Here is a 21,215-nt window from a genome sequence, read left to right on the forward strand (position 1 = left end):
AAAAATCTTGATTAGACAAATTATATAATTATTATTCAATGTATATTATAATCTAAGAATTCAAGATAAACAAATCCTAACAAACAAAAATATGTTTGGAATGAATAAAAATATGTTGCAAAAATTGATGTATGTATATATATATATAAAATTAAGGAAGTATGACTAAGCAACTGTCATTGAGTAAATATAAATAAAACTATATTTGTACATATTGGAAATGGACAATCTATAAAATTCAAAAATAGGAAATTTCAATGCTTCTTCGGCAAGTAAATGATACTGTAAGCAAAATATAAATAATTTATTACTTTTTCAATACATTTTTTTTCATATACGTATCAATACTATTGTATGTTATTTTAAATAATGCTATTCTAGAGTGAGTCATAAGAACAAAAGTCTCCCCATTCTCCATTAAAATTCTATACACTTTTACTTTTTTTTTCCACCTGTTCTCTTGCATACATTTTGATTTTATCTCTGTCTCTCATGTCATTTTCTTCTTTAGTTGTATTTTTCTTTACATTATTATTTTTTTATTTCAAGATAACTGACTTTCTTTCATAAAAAGTCATTAAATATATATAATCTTATATCAAATACTTTTCTTTCCTATCAATATAATCTCTAATTTTTTCATTCTGTTATTTCTTTTATAATTTATGTTTCATTTATATAATTTGAAGGGATAGTTTTTTTCTCTCGTGTTATTTTTCATCATTTAAAAATAAGAATGATATTTGAACTAACTAAATTATTTAAAATTGCTTTAAATTATTGGATTTATGAAATTGCACTGCTGTTCATACAAGAATTATAGAAGTTTATTTTTATTTACATAGTTTAAATATAATTATATTTTTATGAAAAATTAAAAGTATAAATTTTAAATATCACAGAATTATGGCAGCCTCATTCAAAAGAGTATTAAAGAAAAAAATAGAGATTATATTGATAGGAAAGAAAAGTATTTGATATAAGATTCTTTCATAAAAAGTCATTAAATATATATAAAGTCAGTTATCTTGAAATAAAAAAATAATAATGTAAAGAAAAATACAACTAAAGAAGAAAATGACATGAGAGACAGAGATAAAATCAAAATGTATGCAAGAGAACAGGTGGAAAAAAAAAGTAAAAGTGTATAGAATTTTAATGGAGAATGGGGAGACTTTTGTTCTTATGACTCACTCTAGAATAGCATTATTTAAAATAACATACAATAGTATTGATATGTATATGAAAAAAATGTATTGAAAAAGTAATAAATTATTTATATTTTGCTTACAGTATCATTTACTTGCCGAAGAAGCATTGAAATTTCCTATTTTTGAATTTTATAGATTGTCCATTTCCAATATGTACAAATATAGTTTTATTTATATTTACTCAATGACAGTTGCTTAGTCATACTTCCTTAATTTTATATATATATATACATACATCAATTTTTGCAACATATTTTTATTCATTCCAAACATATTTTTGTTTGTTAGGATTTGTTTATCTTGAATTCTTAGATTATAATATACATTGAATAATAATTATATAATTTGTCTAATCAAGATTTTTATTATTTTTCATTTTGTTTTAAATAAAAATAAAATATAAATGATGTAAAAATAAATATTTGATTCATTGCATTCTTCTGCTTCTCTNACACTTGATCTTTTTTAACCGTGTGGAAATTTTTTACCAATTTTTATCAGTGTTTAAGAAGAGTTCTTCAAAGCATTTTTTTAAGCTGTTACTTCTATGGTGGTGTATAAAGGATAAAGAAGGACTCAAAAGTTTTTTGACTTTTTTGTACATAGTCTAAACTTCAAATTATGAAGAAAATAAATCCTGAGTTATCACAAAAATTGTAACTAAATAGTTTGCTTTAACATAAAAAAAAAAGCAAAAATTCAATAACATACAAATTTAATAGAAGCAACTGAATATTAAGCATCAAGAAAGGAATTTGTTACATAAATTATAAAATATTTTTTATGAGAAAATGACTTATAAAAAAAACTATTTTTAATAATAAAAATTAATTTGACATAATTTTCATCAAAAAGTATAAAAGAATTGTAAAATCAATTTAACAAAAACTAAATTATAAAAACATCAATAAATTAATAAATGATAATAATAAAGAAGCATATATGTGGTTACAATTGATAAATAAAATAGCTAATAAATAAATTCTAGTAGTTTACAGTCAATAAAAAAATGTTGATAATTTAATATAAATTAAAATCTTTTTAGCCAATTGATGTAATTCAGTTATTTAAAAAAAAATTAGAAATTCATCTTTTCACTTACGAAGAATGACGAAGGAAGACAAAAAATGCAATTATACATCCAGATGTGAATTGTCAGATTGAATTTTCTTTATACAAAATTTTAAAAAAAGTTTATTGCACTATATATTTTTATACCATTTTTTCTGTAATTTAAAATACATTTTGATAAGTGATAAAGAAGAAAAACATTTAAATTTTAGATTAATCTTTAGATATTCATCTGTTATGTAAATAAATTTTAAAAATCCTATTTATATAAGTTAGTAATCATCATGATTTGACAACAAATTATTGATGATTACATATCATTGTTAAATATACCACTACTACATTTTTTATCATATAAATAGATATCAAATTATAGATTAATATAAAATTAGTTTAGAAATGATCTAACAACACAAAAATTAACAAATGTTAATATTAAACACAGTTAAATTTAACAATTTCAAAATTTTTATGTTGCAATATATGTTCAATAAACAAAATTTCAAAAATAGTTATATATTATACATTTACACACAAAAACAGTTGTTATATATTAAAATTTAATATATAAAAAGGAAAATATTAATGTCATAAAATGCTTGTCACTGACTTTTTATTATGAACTCTTATTTTATTTATATTTATAGTTCATTTACATAATTATACCAAAATATTTTACCAATGATTAAAGGGGAAAATTTTCTTGAAATGCTCAGGACAAAAATCTCTCTGAAATAAAAAAAATTACTACATTTATGAACAACAATAAAATGTTCTCTATCTCCATGACTTTATTTATAAAAGAAAATTAAATTATTTACCGGTAGTAACAAAAACATTTTTGTTTAATGAATCAGAAAAAATGTTTTATACTTAATCTTTTGCGAATGTAATTAACTTAATCCAACTTACTTTAAAAATAAACACTGTTTACTAGTTTCTTAGAATAATAATGCAAACTTCCTCATCTTTATTTATAAACAGTTACAGCTTTCAATGATTTAATCTGAAAAAACCAATATGACAGGATTGCTTTTATTAGAAAGAAAAAGGAATAAATTCTTTATTTTCCAGAGGATTTTTCTTAGAATTCTTACATCTCATGGGTATCAATCCCAAAGGAGATTTATGATCCATTGGTTGAGAACAACCATCATAGTATATTGGTAATTTATCACTGCCAAGATCAATTGAAATCATATGAGAATAGTTCAAGAGGGTTTCTATGTATTATATTCCACAATTCGTCAATATCCAACAGAATTTTTGACTTAAAATATTTTTATATAAATAACTTTTGTAATTCAAAAATATTTTATCAGATTAAAATTATTAAAATTTATTTTAAGATTATTAAATGTCTGACATTTCCTATTTTAGAATGTACTTAATAGATTAACATATTTAGCAAAAAAGTATGAAACTTTTAATTATGTATAGTAAAATAATAAATAATTATAACAAATTATAATATCTTCAAAGTAGCTTAGTGTATCTATCAATCCAACAATTTAAAACTAAAGAAAATAAACCATTTTAAACATTATTAAATGTATTGTTCAAAATCATGAATGGATAACAATTGTTTCCATTAATTCGACATCATTTAATTAAAAAAAATTTAAACAATTTACTGAAGATTGGATAATGAGTCAAAATTATACGTAAATTAAAAAATATACTATTCAAGCTGAATGTTACAAGTCACAAGTGAGTATGCTACATTTATTTTTACAAATGAAACCTTAACAAAAACGTAATGTTATAACAAAGAAAAAGAAAATAAATTGTTAATATTATGAAATGAATGAAATAATCAAGTAAGGAGTAAGTTAATAGGCCAGGTTAATTAAGGATAATATATTCTTTATACAAAAAGTTGCAGATTCAAAAAGCATAATCATGATATATGTATTATGGGATCTCATTCTGTCTTTGAAAGAATTATTTCCTATTCTTTACTACTGTATTAGATACAAAATGAATTATAAGTTTAAAAAATGTGCATAAATTTTAAAATACAACTTAATTTTTTTTAAGTAAAAATATGTTTAAAAATCGTCTACAACACTTACTAAAAATTAACTAAAATAAAATTTAAAATAAATAGATAAAATGGATAAAAGCATAATAAAATTTAATATCACATCTTATTTATAAAATAGTAATATAGTTTCTATTTGGAAAACTATAATAATTTTTTAATTGAAAATTCAATACATTCTTAATATTACATATAAATTTTAATAAGTGTAAATAAGAAAATTAAATATAGAAGACATGACCATAAATCTTATATAATATACACATGGTTTAAATCATAAACGTCAGCCAAACAATATTTTAAGAGCAACTGTTTACTTGAATTATAAATTTATAAATTATTTATATTTTATTTAAAACATTTATCATTTCATTATTTGAAATTGAAGTATTTAAAATGTTTTCTAGGTTTATTAAAAGTATAATGAATCTAATTATGACAAACATTAAGAATAAATATAGAAAGCTCAACTCAACAAAATTAATGTACACTGCTTTATTTATGTACAACAAAACAGCATTAAATTTGAACTAATATGCCTTTCCATTGCAACTTGTATATAAGTCTATGTAACATTGAATTTTTTCCAAGTTCTATTTATTTTTATCATAAGTTCAAATGTCTTTTACTGCTTATTACTTGAAAAAGTTACTAATGATAACATACTAAATACAATAATCCGTAGCAGGAGTTTTACTTACGAGAGCATTGTGAGAGATGTTTAAAAATTTCATGTATTAATTAGACTTAATAATAATGTTTTTATTTTATAGTACATTAATTTTTCTTCCTAGAATTTTGAACAGAACACAATGTGAAGAGCAGCTGACTTTATTTTAGTTCCATTGTCCATTAATCTGTCAAATTCATTGTCAATAAAAAAAATGATGAATAAAATGTCAAACATTTAAGAATCTTTCTTTATTCTAAAATTTTCAAATAATCAATCAATCAATAATGATATATTAATTAAAGAACATCTATTTAAAACATAAACAATAAAATTGAAAACTTCAAAACTCTAACCAGAATTCAAAATTACAAGAAAACTATGCTTTATTGGCATAAACTTTTAAATATTTCAAACTAAAATCACTTTGACCATTTTCAGCTCATAATCAGGTGTCTAATTACTTCTAAAAGAACAGAAGTAAATGTTAACATTCTAATCATGTTATCAAACCATGCAAAGGGTATCAGAAAAATGTAAATGGGAATATTTAAATTTTAAAATTATTTCTAATTTTTTTCTTTAGAATGTTAACATTTAATTTTATTCTTTTGGAAGTAATAAAGCATCTAAAGATGATCTATAAGGTCAAAACAGCACTTAAATTTTAATTATTTAGAAGTTCACTTCAATAAAGCACTTCTTACAGAGAATAAAACCATATGCATAGAATAATTACACAAAAATATTTCTTGTAATTCATAATACAATTAAAAATATTTTTTCTATTAGATTAATCAGTTTAAAAGCCTAAACTGGCCAAATGACCAAGGCAATTAAGATATCAGCCTAGGGACTTTGGAAACCAGAAATTGAATCCAAATGACAAACACCCCAGAAATTTTTAAGGTATGGTCTGTCCCAAAAATGTCAAGCCATATCCCTCACTACCTGGTACTTGTGCACTTGTCCAAATCCATGATAGGCAAGAAATGAAGTTTCTACTAGACCAACTATAGTTATGACCTTTTAGTGCTCTCTGAATGGAAAAGGGACTAAAACCTGAAACCTATAGTAGCAGTGGCTCTAGCAAATTATGGAATGGCCTTACTGGGAATCTAGGAGTCTAGAGCAGGTCCTCAAAAAATATTTTTTTAATAAAATAGAATAGAATATAGCTACATAATGTACAGAAAAAAAGAGCAAAAATATTGAAAATTTAAATGTTAAAAATTGATTATTTGTATTTGTTGGATAAATATGTAAACAGAATTTTGTCATTTGGAACACCGGAAAGGGATGGCCAAAATTTTCTAGAGACAGTTTACAGCTCTAGCTACAGGCCTGGTATGAAAGAAGGCCCCTCTCAGTGCTCACAAGAAAGGAAAAAAAATGTCTGAATTGTTTTAAGGATCAAAAACTATAATTTCTAATAAAACATTTGAAATATCATATAGATCCATGTTTAAGAGAGACTATCTAACAGTCAGATTTACAAAATAAAAGCAAACCTTCTGAATCTTTTGCAATATTAATTCTAAACACAATCAAAATTCAAAATTAGCAGTAAAATTTACAGTAAAAAATGCTTTATATGAAAATTTTTTAATATAAATTGTAATATTTATTCTACATCTTTCTAACTTATAATACAAAAAATATCACAAAATTTGTTTTGTATCTTTACACTATTGCATTTAAAAAATAAATGTATAAAAACAGGCTGTTTCAAGTTTTTTTTTTATAAAATAATAAAATTAAATAAGAAAAAATTTTAAAAGCCTTCATTAAAAATTAACCAAATTATGCATGGTTGCCTTTAATGCATAAATTATATGATTCATAACTCATTACATAATTTTTATCTTTTTTTTTTTCTTAAGAATAAAATTAGGAAGATAAACTGCATATTTCATATAACAAGAATAAAATTTATGGTAAATGGAATCTAATTTACATTGTTAAAAACTTTTTTCCACACTCTTAAGACTAATTTAATTAAACATTCTGATTTTGAATAATTTATGTAAATGTTAACTTGAATTGCTTAAATTAATGAAACTATGTCATGGTCATCTTTTGATACAATTTTTACAGCTACGAGTGACAGTGATCTAAATTTTTTTTAAAATTTATATATATAAAAATATATTAAACATGTTAAAAACTGGGTTAAATATAGATGGTTATTCTTAATTAAAATTATACTTAATTATTCATTTCCTCTTTCTGAAATATGATAATATCATTAACAAAATATTCAAGCGAATTATAGTGAAAAAAATATATTTATATGCATACCAAAGAATTTTAAAATGGCATTTTGCTTAAGGAATTTATATTATCCTGCATAATGTGTTACACGTCCATTGATATTGATCTACAGCACTTAAAACATCAATTTCTAATAAATTTGATTAAATGATATGTTGTTAAGATACATCAAAACTTATTAAGTCTAATTTAAATGTTAGTAACCCTTGGCATAAATTATTAGCACTGAGGCTGTAACAAGGTAATAACATCACTGTTCCAGGTCTGTTGAAGTCACTGTCCTCTATGAATATATTTTTATGGGTTTTTTTTGAATTAGACACAGAAAATTATGTACATAAATCATAAGTTTTGTAGAGAAACAAATTTCTTTGTTAGCATATATTATGATGAAACTTTTTGTATAAGAAAAATAATAATTTAACTAAAATATTTAACTTTTACACAACATCATAACTCTTCATACTAATTTTATAAAATGTATTTAGGCCAACAACCTTATAAAAATAAATATGAACATGAAATTTTTACATTATATTCTTTCTGGTGCAAGATAAATTTCTTTAATAAACCAAACTATGTATCAGATTATACATTATAAACGTCAATGCTAGAGAGAATTATCTCTATCTGTCGTCATTAATTTTTGTTTCCTTTATATATGTTATCTAAAAATAATCCATAGTAATATATTTAAATATTATACAAAATTATATTCATGATTCGTGTGATTAATTTATTAAAATGCATTTCAAAATCAAATAAATTCACACATCACATTAATTTTTTAAATAATGAAGTATATTAACTTTATTTGAAAAATTACTTACAAAATGAAACAGTTCAAGTTTTTCAGACTAAAAGTGCATTTTTGGTAACCAAACAAAACAACAAGATCATTATTATGGAAACAACTATTCTCTTTGAATTACAGTGGTACCTCAGGTTACGAACGCCCTAGCATACGAAATTTTCAGGATACGACATGAAATTCGAACATATTTTTGCTCCACGATACGAACAAAAACTCACCATACGACGTTACATTAGTTCGCATTTTTCATTTGTTTTTCTTACTACAGTTATTTTTTTTAATGTATTACTTGGCTTTAATTTGAGTATGTTTTTCGCGTTGGAACGAATTATTTGGTTTTACATGTAATAGTATGGGAAAAGATGATCCACCTTACGACATTTTCATGATATGATCTCAGTTTCGGAACGGATTAATTTCGTATCCTGAGGTACCACTGTAAAAGCATTCGCATCGAGCTAAGCTGAACAGTTGCTATACTCCCACAGCAATAACTTTTCCCTTTTACAAATTTTTTCAATTTCCAAGCTTAAAAGTTATGTAAAAAAAAAAGTGCTATGTTCTCCAAATGAAGTAAATTCATTCTATTATTTTAAACATTTTACCATCTCTTATAAATATAACATAAGAATTTAAACTATCAATATTATACTAGTGATGTTAAGAATATTTTAAATTGATTGTAATCAACTAAAAAACATTTTTTAATCAGTATTTCATATTATAAATTAGAAAGTAGATCAAAAAATTGGAGCCATGAAGCAAACTTATAATTAAGTCAAAAACATTTGTCCAAATTTACATGAAGCTCCTGCTGGTTGAAATAAAAAGTTTTTTTTGGTGAGTATATTAAAAAGTCCTTCTTCAGAGTACAAAAAGATTAATATATTTTATAATGACTAAAATAATAATTATTATTATACCTGTAAATGGTTTCTAGATCCTTTTCAGGTAAAGCCTTGTTTGAAAGAAATTAGAATGGATTTTGAATCTTGATACAACAAATGAAAAAAGAAAATTAGTTCTTCAAATAGACTGTCCATTTCCAAATTTCCAAAACCAAGGGCACTGCATTCTACTATGAGGGTTGTTCGGAAAATTCGCGGCCTTGCCTATATGTGGCACTGCGATCAATTTAATTTTTGGCGGGAATAATTCAGCCATCTTTGGTAGAGATAGAGATACGATACCAATTTCTGCTTGATTTGTCATAAAGTTTTGCCACGACAGCTTAGCAGATAGTCAGTGTGCACATGCTTTGTCAAAAATGGAGAAGACAAAGACTTGTGCGGTCATAAAATACCTGACGGAAAAAGGATTGACCCCATCTCAAATCAAAGGTGACATGGATGAAGTTTTGGGAGAGTCTGCTCCTTTGTATACCACTGTGAAAGAATGGACAGCCCTTTTTAAATCTGGCAGAGTATGTGGAAGATGACCCTCGCAGCAGACGGCCTTCAACTGCTGTCACTGAAGAAAATATCGACAAAGTTCACTATTTGGTATTAGCAGATCGCCATTTGAAAACGCATGAGATAGCTGAGACAACAGGCATCTCTGTCGACCGAGTGCACCACATCCTAACCAAAAATTTGGGCATGACGAAGGTCTCAGCAAGATGGCTGCCGCGTCTGCTGACCACTGAGCAAAAACGTGTTTGCACTTTGATGTTAAAGGAGTGTTTGGACTTCTACCAAAAAAACCCACAGGATTTCTTGCATCAGTTTGTGACTACTGACAAAACGTGGATCCATTACTACACTCCTGAAACAAAAGAACAGTCGAAGCAATGGAAACACCACAGTTCGCCACCACCAAAGAAGGCAAAGACAGTTCCATCAGCAGGGAAAGTGATGGCCTTGGTTTTTTCAAATGCTAAAGGCATCATCTTTACTGACTACTTAGAAAGTGGAAAGACCATTAATGCTGTCTATTACTGTGAACTTTTGGAAAAACTGAAGAAAGAAATTGAAGAAAAGATACCACACTTGAAGAAGAAGAAGAAAAAGGTTCTGTTCCACCACGATAATGCACCTGCACATTCCGCCAGAATCACTGAACAAAAGATAAACGAACTTTGCTTCCAATTAGTTCCACATCCACCATACTCACCTGATTTGGCCCCCAGTGACTTCCACCTTTTTCCAAACCTAAAAAAATTCTTGGCTGGAATGAGATTCCACTCAAATGACGAAGTCATCTCTGAAGTGAACGAGTATTTTGCACACCTTGACAAAGCAACCTATTGTGATGGCATAAAAAAGCTAGAACATTGCTGGAGTAAGTGCATTGCTAACAAAGGAGACTACATTGAAAAATAAAAAAAGTTTTAACATTATTTTGTTTCTGTTCTATTTGAGGCCATGAACTTTCCAAACAGCCCTCGTATATGTCCCTACACAATATAAAGAGATACTGTGTACTTGAAATGATTCTAACTTTGAACATTCCAAAGTTCAAATGCTAAATTCAAAAGAAATTAGACCCAGAGTTTGAATAATGCTTCTACAATATATTTAAACTGCATGAACAGTGAAAAAATTTCCTTAATGCAGAAACACCATTTATTAATTAATCATGGCACTGAAGAAGGGTGTGAAAGCGACAGAGCCTAAGAGGAAGGTTATTGTATCAACAATTGAGGTGAAAAGGAACTTAACACAAAGCGTGAAAGTGGACCACATTTAAGATGTACTAGTACAGCTACATAGTGAGCTTAAGAAGTGGATCATCATTATTTCTCACTAAGTTACAATAAAGGCAATTTTCATTTCATTATACAGTATTTATGTATTTTATTTCTTGTTTCAATTTTATTATTTAAGATATTTAATTATTATTTTTATCTTGAATTATGTATATTTTCTGTTTAAGTTTATTGAAATGGGTATTGTTTAAGATTTGGAAATGGATTAATTCACGTTCCATTATTTCTAATCGGGAAAATTGACTTGGATTTCAAATAATACTGAGTTCAAACAACTTCCCAGAACAAATTAAATTAAAAAATTCAAAGTATGAGGCACTACTATGTATATAAGTAAATATATAGGAAGCCTCATACAAAGATTTTTCCTCTGGTTGAGATATTTAACATTAAAGAGTGAATTGTCTTCATACCAAATCCATGCTTCTCTGTCACTGTTATAAAGCAAAAAAGTTGTTTCATAGTTAAAATAAAACATCCTCCCAGTAACTGTCTAGTGTAAATAACTATGAATGTGAAGACAGATGTTCAAAGACGTTTTGTTTTCTGAATTTTTACATTTTATTAAATATAATAACCAGCTTTTATAGATCTTAAACTTGCTTTTCATAGTGATGGATGTCAAGGGCAATTTTCTGGCTATATTCTTTCTGGTGCAAGATAAATTTCGTTAATAAACCATTTAACAATGGTTTATTAACGAAATTTAACTTTGGGTTCTTGCTCTAAACCCATCGTTCTTCAGTAAGTTTCTTATAGCATAAGTCAATATAGATTCACACCAAGATTTATCATTAAATACAATATAAACTGTCTATAGTGTTCAAATTTACAACTGTACAACAAGATAAAAGTGTATCTTGTGAATCAGTGTTACCTGTCTATATAAAGACTTTAATTTTGGAACTGATATCCCAGGAACTTATTTCTTATTTTCAGGAGAGTTTCCTAAATCTCCTGAAAATTTCAATACTTAAAATTTTTGTTGTTGTTGTTGTTATTAATGTAATATACATAACAAAGAATTAACAAAATATTTATTTAAATCATTGATATTAAATATAGCTTAAAAGATGCAATGAATTCCTATCTGACAGCATATCCAGAAATACTTTCTTATAACAGACAGGTTTTGTACATAGTTTCTAATTAATGCATATAAATAACTATTACTTAGTTTATAATTATTAATTATGGCATAATAATAGCCTGATTAATTATTGCAAGAGTTTGGATTAATATGCATTATTTTGAAAAATGCATTATATAATAATTTAAAAAAAACAGTTCATTCTATTACTTTCTGATAAGCTTCTGAATTTCTCCTCTCTTCTGCTATACTTAATTCAAATATAAGAGAGAAATTTAATTCTAAAAAATTGCCTATTTTTATTATTTTTATTTTAATTTAGCATTTACAAATGTCATCCATTCTATTTCCAGAATCAAACATTGATGCTTTGAACACTGAAATGCTTTGAACATGTATTGGTATAGTAAAGTAACCATGCACTACTGGATGAGACTGATGTCAGTGCCTCTAGTGGTAAAATTGGAATTTAGCATTCCATCTAAAGAACTATGAATAATACATAAAAAAGTAAATGAAAAAGTTGCAGAACATTATTGAATTATTAGGAATTGATTTTTTACAAAAACAGATAGTGCAAGAAGAAGACTGGCTATGCATACATACAGTGCCTATGCCATAGACTCAGTCCCTTCATGAATGAGCTCCAGTACAAGTGCAGCTCAGTGCAGTACATGGATGAGTTTCTCTCTTATAGTTATATCCACAAACAAGGATTAACAGCTAGAGTTAGGATTTAACTAATTACTATTCACTTTACTTGTAGTACATGAATGTGTATTGGTTAGTTTCTAACTCTGACTTTTGATCCTTGGTTATGAATACAAATAAATTTTGTTTTTATTTTAAAAAATAGAAATGAAATTTTAATTCTTAATAAGTTAGTTTCTTTTATAAAACTTAGAGTATAGTTTTGTAATATGACAAATAGAACATGATAAATCCAGTTCATCTTTTGACTCTGATTACCTTCATTTCAGTAAATTTATCATTTGTTTGTTTATTCTCTTGAATCAAAGTCAAGTCTTTAATAAATTGTTAGGATTTTTTTTTCAGGATATACTGAAGATAACTTTTGATTAATTAAAGTTACATTCTTTTGAACACTTAAACTTTCAGGGCCAATTTTAGAAACAATGTTTAGATGTTGACAATGGTTTAGAGATTGTCTAGACTTCAGTTCAGAAAAATTTCATTGCGGAGATGATGTTTCTTGCTTGCCACAGTTTAAACAGCATTCAGAAGCTGGTTATTTGACCTTTCTAGACTCACTCAACAGCAGGTTTAGATGGCATTTTAATTCAAGTGGAAGTCGTCACAATGTTTCATTTGTTGCAAAGTTTAGATAAAAATGGATATCATTCTTTTNGGGGAGAGGGACAAGATTAAGGCTTAACACTTCCATCAACAATGGAAGTGTCAACAATGAAAGTGTTACGTAACAATGGAATTGTTAAGAGAAAGCAACATGCAAGACGCATATGCAGTTTTTTTCGTTTTTGCAGGAAATTGAACATATTTTTAGACCCATCTAAAAATTTTCTAATTAGTCTGGAAACAAAGGGACCCAATTCTTGCATTCTGTGAAAACGGGTAACGTTGACTGTAACGTAATAATCTTAATCTTAGTTATTGTTACTTTTCCCCGAACAACGCTGGGCCTACCTGCTAGTTCTTTTAGTAAAAATAAATTTAAAAACTCACGCCAATGTTTGTATAACTTATGGATACAAATTCACTGAGTTCAGCGTTAATAAAGTTTCTTTAGTATTAACACAAGCACTTTCGACGAATGTATAATCGTCGTCTTCAGGTGAAAAGAATAAAATTTTAACAAGACAAACGTGCAGGATATTCCAAAGGAACAAAATATTTAAAATTCAAACAGGCGTCCGGAAATTCCGTTGAAATAATTTTTTTTTTCTTTTAAATTATTTGCACGTTCTTAAAGGAATTTCCGGACGCCTGTTTGAATTTTAAATATTTTGTTCCTTTGGAATATCCTGCACGTTTGTCTTGTTAAAATTTTATTCTTTTCACCTGAAGACGACGATTATACATTCATCGAAAGTGCTTGTGTTAATACTAAAGAAACTTTATTAACGCTGAACTCAGTGAATTTGTATCCATAAGTTCTTTTAATAATGCAAGTACTTTCAACAATACAGAATTGTCATCATCATGCTAACAAAGATCTGGAATTTGAAACAGAACTCCTCCAAGTGAAGTATACATGTTTTATACTGCATGTGAAAGAGTTCTGTTCCAAATTCCAGATCTTTGCTAGCCTGATGATACCTACAATTTTTTAGTTGGCTTGAACGTTTTTAATATTACACAAAAACCAATATTAGCCAAATTAAAAATGGTTATCAAAAACTATTGACATTTTCAAAACTTTTTTCCTAATACTGCTTTATGTAAAAATTCTTTATTTGGAAAAATTGTTTGGTTCGTTCATTTGAAATTAAAGTGATTAACACTTCATAATCCAATGCACTTTATATTTTGGTTTCAAACATTATATTTTCATCTACAATGGATTATACATTTGTTAATTAATTATAATGTATAATCTGTAATATGCAAAAATATTTCTGATATTGTGATTATTAGCTACTGATTACAAGTATTTTAATCCAGGGATTGGCAATGCAGTACCTGTGGAACATTTCAAATGTGCCCTGTAGAACCACAGTCATGCAAGAGTAAATATATATACAGTAGAGCATTGATTATCCGAATCAATTGGGGACTGGGGTTGTTCAGAAAATCAATTTTTTGAATAACCGATTATGTATGAAAAAATATATTAACCTATCCCATGTTGAAATTCGTTCAAATCCTGGCATGTCCTTAAGTACTCTCATGGTCGCACCAGTGCTGCCAGCTAAAACACGCACACCAACAAAAATAATATTGGAGTAGCTCAAGACAGTCAAAGATTGAACTAGTGGAAATTTAAATTTGCTGACTGGAAAGCTTTCAGTTAATTGACATTTCAGTTGATCAATATTTGAATAATTGATGCTCTACCGTATATTTGTAGTTTTACTTAATTTGATTTTGTGTTATTTTATGCACATTTTTTTATTTTCATTTTTTAGTTATTACATGTAAGTAATCTTTATTTTGTATAAATATACATCAAAACATAATTATTTTGTTTATTTATTACAACATTGTGATTTTTTTCAAAAATTAAACTATGCACTCTCAATGGTTTTTAAAATTTTTATTGTGCCCTTAGTAACAAAAAGGTTGCTGACCCCATTTTAAACTATATTACTGATATCAATGTTATCAAAAAAAAAAAAAAAAGCAGCAATCCTATTTTTGTAATAACATACATAATCTGATACATTAGTAATATCAAGAGATCTGCCAGGTGATTTTAAATCAGGCTATACTAAGGCTAACTAATAATCCAAACCAAAGCAATTTGGCTAGAGATAGACAATTAAGCTGCCAAGTCATGATAAACTTAATAATTATAAATAAATAAAGTTTTTATTTTAATTTAGAATACTCTGGAAGGAAAAAAATCAGACCCAAGTCCAGGTAATATAATTGGCAATGCCAAGCAGGAGTTGCAGGTACAAGCCCCACTCCAAACTGATTCTTTTATAGAATATTCTAAATTAAAATTAAAAATTAATTAATTTATAATTATTAAATCATGAAATGGCAGCTTAACTGCCTACCTCTAGCCAAATTGCCTTCTTTCAGATTATTAATTAACCTTACCATAGTCAAATAAAAATCCAATAGATCATTTGATATCAAAAATCATATTATGTTGATCTATTGATATATATGTCTACTAAATTATTAGCCCAACATTTTATTTAATATATATAATTATTAGAAAAAATATTATTACATTAGATATTTATGAATTTAATTTAAAAATACTTTATCAAAACAGTTATTACCTTTAAAAATATTATTATTATTCTTTCTTGTTTTTAAAATTTCTCGTCTTTAATTTTGATTCATAATTTCACATCAAATAATTCAATCTGAAAATAAATTTGTTATTTTAGATATTTTGAACACAATTATTAAAATATTTCATAAATAAAATAGTTATCAATCATATCAACATGATATAAAAATAAAGCAATGGAAAAATATTTTTCTGGAATTTTTCAAAAGCATTTGGATTTAAAATTGATTTTAAAAAATAATTAATTACATTGGAGATGAATTTACAAAAATAAATTGAAAAAATAAAATAAAATTCTTCTTTCAGGAGATAATTAAGTTGTTGAGTAAGAAAGATAGCTGTCGAACTTATACAATAACTTTTGTATAAGTTTGACTGTAATAATATAAAATAACCTGTAGGATAAGCACTAGTAATTGTTTTAATATGTAAAAGTAATTATAATAATCTTAAGTTATAATTACTCAGAATCATTAATCACTTTGTTACTCAGTTAATATTCTTTGATAACTTTGAATTAAGATCTTTTGGGATAATCATTAATTAAATTATTTTAGAATACATTTTTCATAAACAGACTTTGCAGGAACACGAACTTTGCAAACAGAAAAGTTCATAAAATAAAGGTATAAAATCATAGCAGAGTGAGGAAAGCAGGAATAACAATGGGAAAAGCTGCTACTATGTAATATGTAAAATCCAAAACAAAAACATTTTATATTTATAATAATGAATATTCATAATAAAAAAATTTTTTTAAACTATCTATTATGCACACATACAAATGAGTTTTATAACCAGAATAATGAAAAAACATTAAGATTTTTAAGAAAATAATTTTGTTTATTCAAAAATTTAAAAATCTTAATTAAAATAATTTTGAAAAACATTAAAAATTAATTTGTTATTTAGATTTAAATTTAAATAACAACATGTATTTTAACTAAATTTTAATAATCAATGCAAAATAATGCATGACAAATAAAATTAAAGAATGATGAAAGACATTTTAAATACTTAAAGAATGAGTTAATTACTTTAAAAAGCCACATTAATTCATAAATCAAATATTTAGACAGTATGTTTGTAAGCTGTTTAGATTTCTTGGTAGTGGGATATTTTTGTTCATGAATTAATTAAGCAACCAGAAAATTATATAAAAAAAAGTTAACACTATTTCAATTTATGATCTAGGAAACAAATTCAAGTTTTTAATACTGCAAGAATGCTATAAAAAATCATAAATCTAACAAATTAACAATTTGTAAACCAAGCATCATAAATATTAACCTTTTTTATGAATATTTGCATTATTTTGTTTACAAATTTATTACTATTATTAATTCAAGAGCAATAATTCAGTATATTATTTTCTTCAATGCATTTTTCTTTTATCTTCTATGACATTTAATTTTATGATTTTGAATTCTTAACAATTTGATTTGTGTATAAACTTTTCACATTAAATGAACTTTTTCTACAAATTTCATTTATCTTTAATAATAAATAAAAATATTGATATTTATCATTTAAACTAGTAGTACAGAATGTTAAAGTAAAACATAAATCTAAAAATGTGCAATTTATTCTATTTTATAAGATTATACATAATTTTCATATATTTATAGTGGAAAAAATAAATTATTGTATTGATAATGATATATCAGAAAATATTTTAACTTTATTACGAAAATTTTCAGTTGTAAAATGATAAGTGAATTTAGCAGATGGTAAAAATTTTTTATTTGTTAAATTAATCTGTAAGTTGGTCTAAAAAAACTAGTTCAATAAATAATGAAAGCAGATGTCACACAGAAAATAAAAGCTAGTTAAAGATTTCAAAACATTATTAATTAATGGAGACAGAAAAAAAAATAAACAAACAGCAATTACTACCATACTAAAATTTAAATTTTAAAGAAAATTCACTGATCAAAAGCAAATATTTCATATTTTTTATGTAATTTTAAACTATGAATTTAATAATATGCAATTGGTTAAATTTTGCAAGATTATAATATTAGCATTTATAGGAGAAAATGACCATGAACTAAATCTAAAACAACAACTCATATTCCATTAACAATTTAAATTAAAATATTTTTATTAAAATTAAACAAAATGGCATATATATGAAGAATTACATCAAAAAAAAAAAAAACACTAATTTGCAAATACTTCTGCCTTTTATCCTAGCACACCTGTAAAAAGTAATTTCAACAACCATATAAATACAAAGTCACAGCAGTATTTCAAAAACTGAATGTAAATATAAAATAAAAACTTCTAAAAATGCTATAAGAAATCATAGACCTAACAATTTAATAATTCGTAAACCAAACATTACAATTCAAAAAATTTGAACATTTTCAACTTTTGATTACGGTTGAAAACATTTGTTAGTCATTAAAGTTTTCTTATTTGCTGAATCTCTTTTAAAAAATCTCTTTTAAAAAACCAACATTTTTTAAAAGAGATTTTTCAACATCCATATTTGTATCCAGGATTAACAATCAAAGTGAAAAATTGATCAATGTACAATTCACATATTTAACGCAAAATACATGTTAATTATTAACCTCACAACTATGAATCAATTCTGAATTGTGAATATGGACATAATGTTATAGCCAGAGAGATATTTCTGATAATTTAACTGATTACATCAGTAATTTGTGGAGGAGATTATTACTAAAATAAACAACTTAAATGACTATCAAATATATTCATAAAATATAATTAAAAATCTACTCTGCAATTTATTACTACATTGTAAACTAAAAATTAAATTATGTTTCATTCCAGTAATAATGTTTGAAGTTTATCTTGAAAATGTATTTACTGACAAAATTTTGCAACAAGCCTACTACTAGTAGTCTACTCATCCCACCGAGAAAGCAACTCCAAGATCTCTGACAATGATGATGGGATGATGTGAAAAAAAAAAGATCTGGTAAATCAGAAATTGCAGACTAGACAAAAAGTAAAAATGTAAGACAATTACTTGCAAATAAGGATTTTAAACGGAACACTAAGTTCAAGAAGAAAAACAATGATAAAATTTTGCAAATATATTTGATGTATTATTTTATACTATTGAGTTACTATGCACAAGCCATAAATTATTATTATTTAAATAACATTACAGTCATATCTTATGTTACCTAACATCCATGATAACTTCTGTGAAATAGGAGTTTGTATAATCAACATAATTAATTATATACAATAAATAATTAGCAAAGCTATACAGGATACGGTAGTATACTTGTATTGACTAAATAGCCAAGATAGATAGTCCTGTATCATGATTTCTTTTATATTTGTTACATAATATTCATTTTAAATCTGAAGAAGTCAAACATATTTGGAAGATTTTCCAGAAACATTAAATTTTAGGATCTGGCAATGCTGTTATATATAGCATTGCCAGATCCTAATCATGCAAATAAACACTTTGCAAATAAACATGCAAATAAAGCTTTGTACAAAAAGACATGATCATTGTTGCCAGTTTAAGCCTACCATAACAAGTGAAGTTGCAGGAGAATCATGTTTTCCATAAACATTATTAAAAATAAATAAACTGAATTTTCCACTAAAAGTAATTTTTCTTTAAAATATCTGAATATCAAAATGTAGTCTGCACAGTGATTGTCATCATCAATATCCATTGGTCTTAACTTTCCAGTCCACACAGTATCCCTAGTTCTTCTGTTCAGATATACTGTACAGTAAATGCATATATATATATTATATATATATAAATGGACGTGTGTGTCCCTATATTTCACTTTTCAGCCAAAACTACACATCGCACATGAATGGTGTTTGTATGTGGTAGTAGCCCAAGTCTCCATTCGTGCACTATGGTGGTTGCGTCTTGATAGCTATAAGGGTGCGGGAATATGGGGGCTTAAAGTGGTTGACTTCGAAGATTTTCTATTTCAATTTTAAAAATGTTCAAACCGTTTTAAATTCGAATTTGTATTCGAATTCGAATTTAAATTCGAATTGGTTTGATTATAGAATGATTGTAAACGTTCCAGAAAATTGATCAAATTGAAAATACAGTTGTCCCTTGATAATCCGACAGGTATGGGACCAAAGGTGTGTCAGATTACCAAAAGTGTCCGGATTACCGAAAATAATTACATATTTCGCATTGTTTTGCTAGCAGTAACCTACAATATTCTCTACTCCAACTGTTCGAACAGAACTGCTCATATAAAACACACGAAATGTGTGTCATCGAGTAAGAATTGGATGGGGAGATTCACATCCCGACATGCTTCTGTGCAAGCAGACACGTAACGGGGACGGGTACCTTGACGGGAGGTGCGTCGGACTACTGAGCATGTCAAATTAAAAAACATCGGACTATAGAGGGACAACTGTAGTTCGTTTGACTGGACGTAAAAATTCTCAAATTAGTCTGGAAACGGGGGACCTAATTCTTGCATTCTGTGCTATAAGGGTATGGGAGATATGGGGTTGAAAGTGGTTGTCTTCAAAGATGTGTAACAATAGAAGTGTCAACAGTGGAAGTGTTAACAATGGAAGTGTTGAGTAACAAAGGAAGTGTTAATATAAAGCGGCATGCAAGATTTACAGGCGGTTTTTTTGCATTTTTGCGGGAAATCGAACATATTTTTAGACTCATGTAAAAATTCTCTAATTAGTCTGGAAACAGGGGACCTAATTCTTTCATTCTGTGAAAATGGGTAAGATTGGCTATAATGTAATTATCTTAATCTTCACTATCGTTACTTTTTGCCCAGCGAAGCTAGTCCTTGCAGCTAGTTGTATAGCTACAACCAACAGTCTGCCGAAAATCTATCGAGCTAGTTTTATGCTACTTATTAGATAAATTACGTAATCAATTTGGTACTAGAGGTAAGCGTTAGGCGCCATCTCTTAATAATATTAATAATTATAAATAATTTTAATTAATTTAAATAATTTGGAACCGCTGGAAGAAAAAATCGGCCCGGAGCGGGACTCGAACCCACAACTCCTGCTTACCGTGCAGATGCGTTGCCAGTTACGCTACCCGGACCTCCGATCCGATCTCCTCTTCCAGCGTATATAATCTAACTACTTAACCATCGACGGTTATTACAACGCCGGCTGGGGACACATTCAGTGCCCACGTCCTACTTCCCATACGGCTCTCAACCGGCCATCGCAAGCCCCGGCAAGGCGTAATATATATACAAACATCTCCAACCCGATATATAATTATAGCTACAACCAACAGACTGCCGAAAATCTATCGGGCTAGTTTTATGCTACTTATTAGATAAATTACGTAATCAATTTGGTACTAGAGGTAAGCGTTAGGCGCCATCTCTTATTAATATTAATAATTATAAATAATTTTAA

At 26.6% G+C, this 21,215-nt stretch overlaps 2 long non-coding RNA genes across 2 annotated transcripts; one reads left to right on the forward strand and one right to left on the reverse strand.

Moving 5' to 3' along the window:
- Positions 1–2,974: 2,974 nt before the first annotated feature.
- On the reverse strand, positions 2,975–3,467 carry LOC111620256. Its single transcript, XR_002755891.1, has 3 exons — positions 3,380–3,467; positions 3,195–3,288; positions 2,975–3,011 (listed from the first exon to the last, which is right to left on the reverse strand). It is a non-coding gene; the product is annotated as an uncharacterized LOC111620256 (long non-coding RNA).
- A 167-nt stretch (positions 3,468–3,634) lies between these two features.
- LOC111620249 lies at positions 3,635–6,543 on the forward strand. The gene is made up of 3 exons (XR_002755890.1): positions 3,635–3,992; positions 4,734–5,036; positions 5,121–6,543. It is a non-coding gene; the product is annotated as an uncharacterized LOC111620249 (long non-coding RNA).
- The last annotated feature ends 14,672 nt before the right edge of the window (positions 6,544–21,215 follow it).

Source organism: Centruroides sculpturatus, unplaced genomic scaffold, assembly GCF_000671375.1.
Source record: "Centruroides sculpturatus isolate CEXI.00-Female unplaced genomic scaffold, Cexi_2.0 scaffold117, whole genome shotgun sequence".
NCBI classification, from domain to species: domain Eukaryota; kingdom Metazoa; phylum Arthropoda; class Arachnida; order Scorpiones; family Buthidae; genus Centruroides; species Centruroides sculpturatus.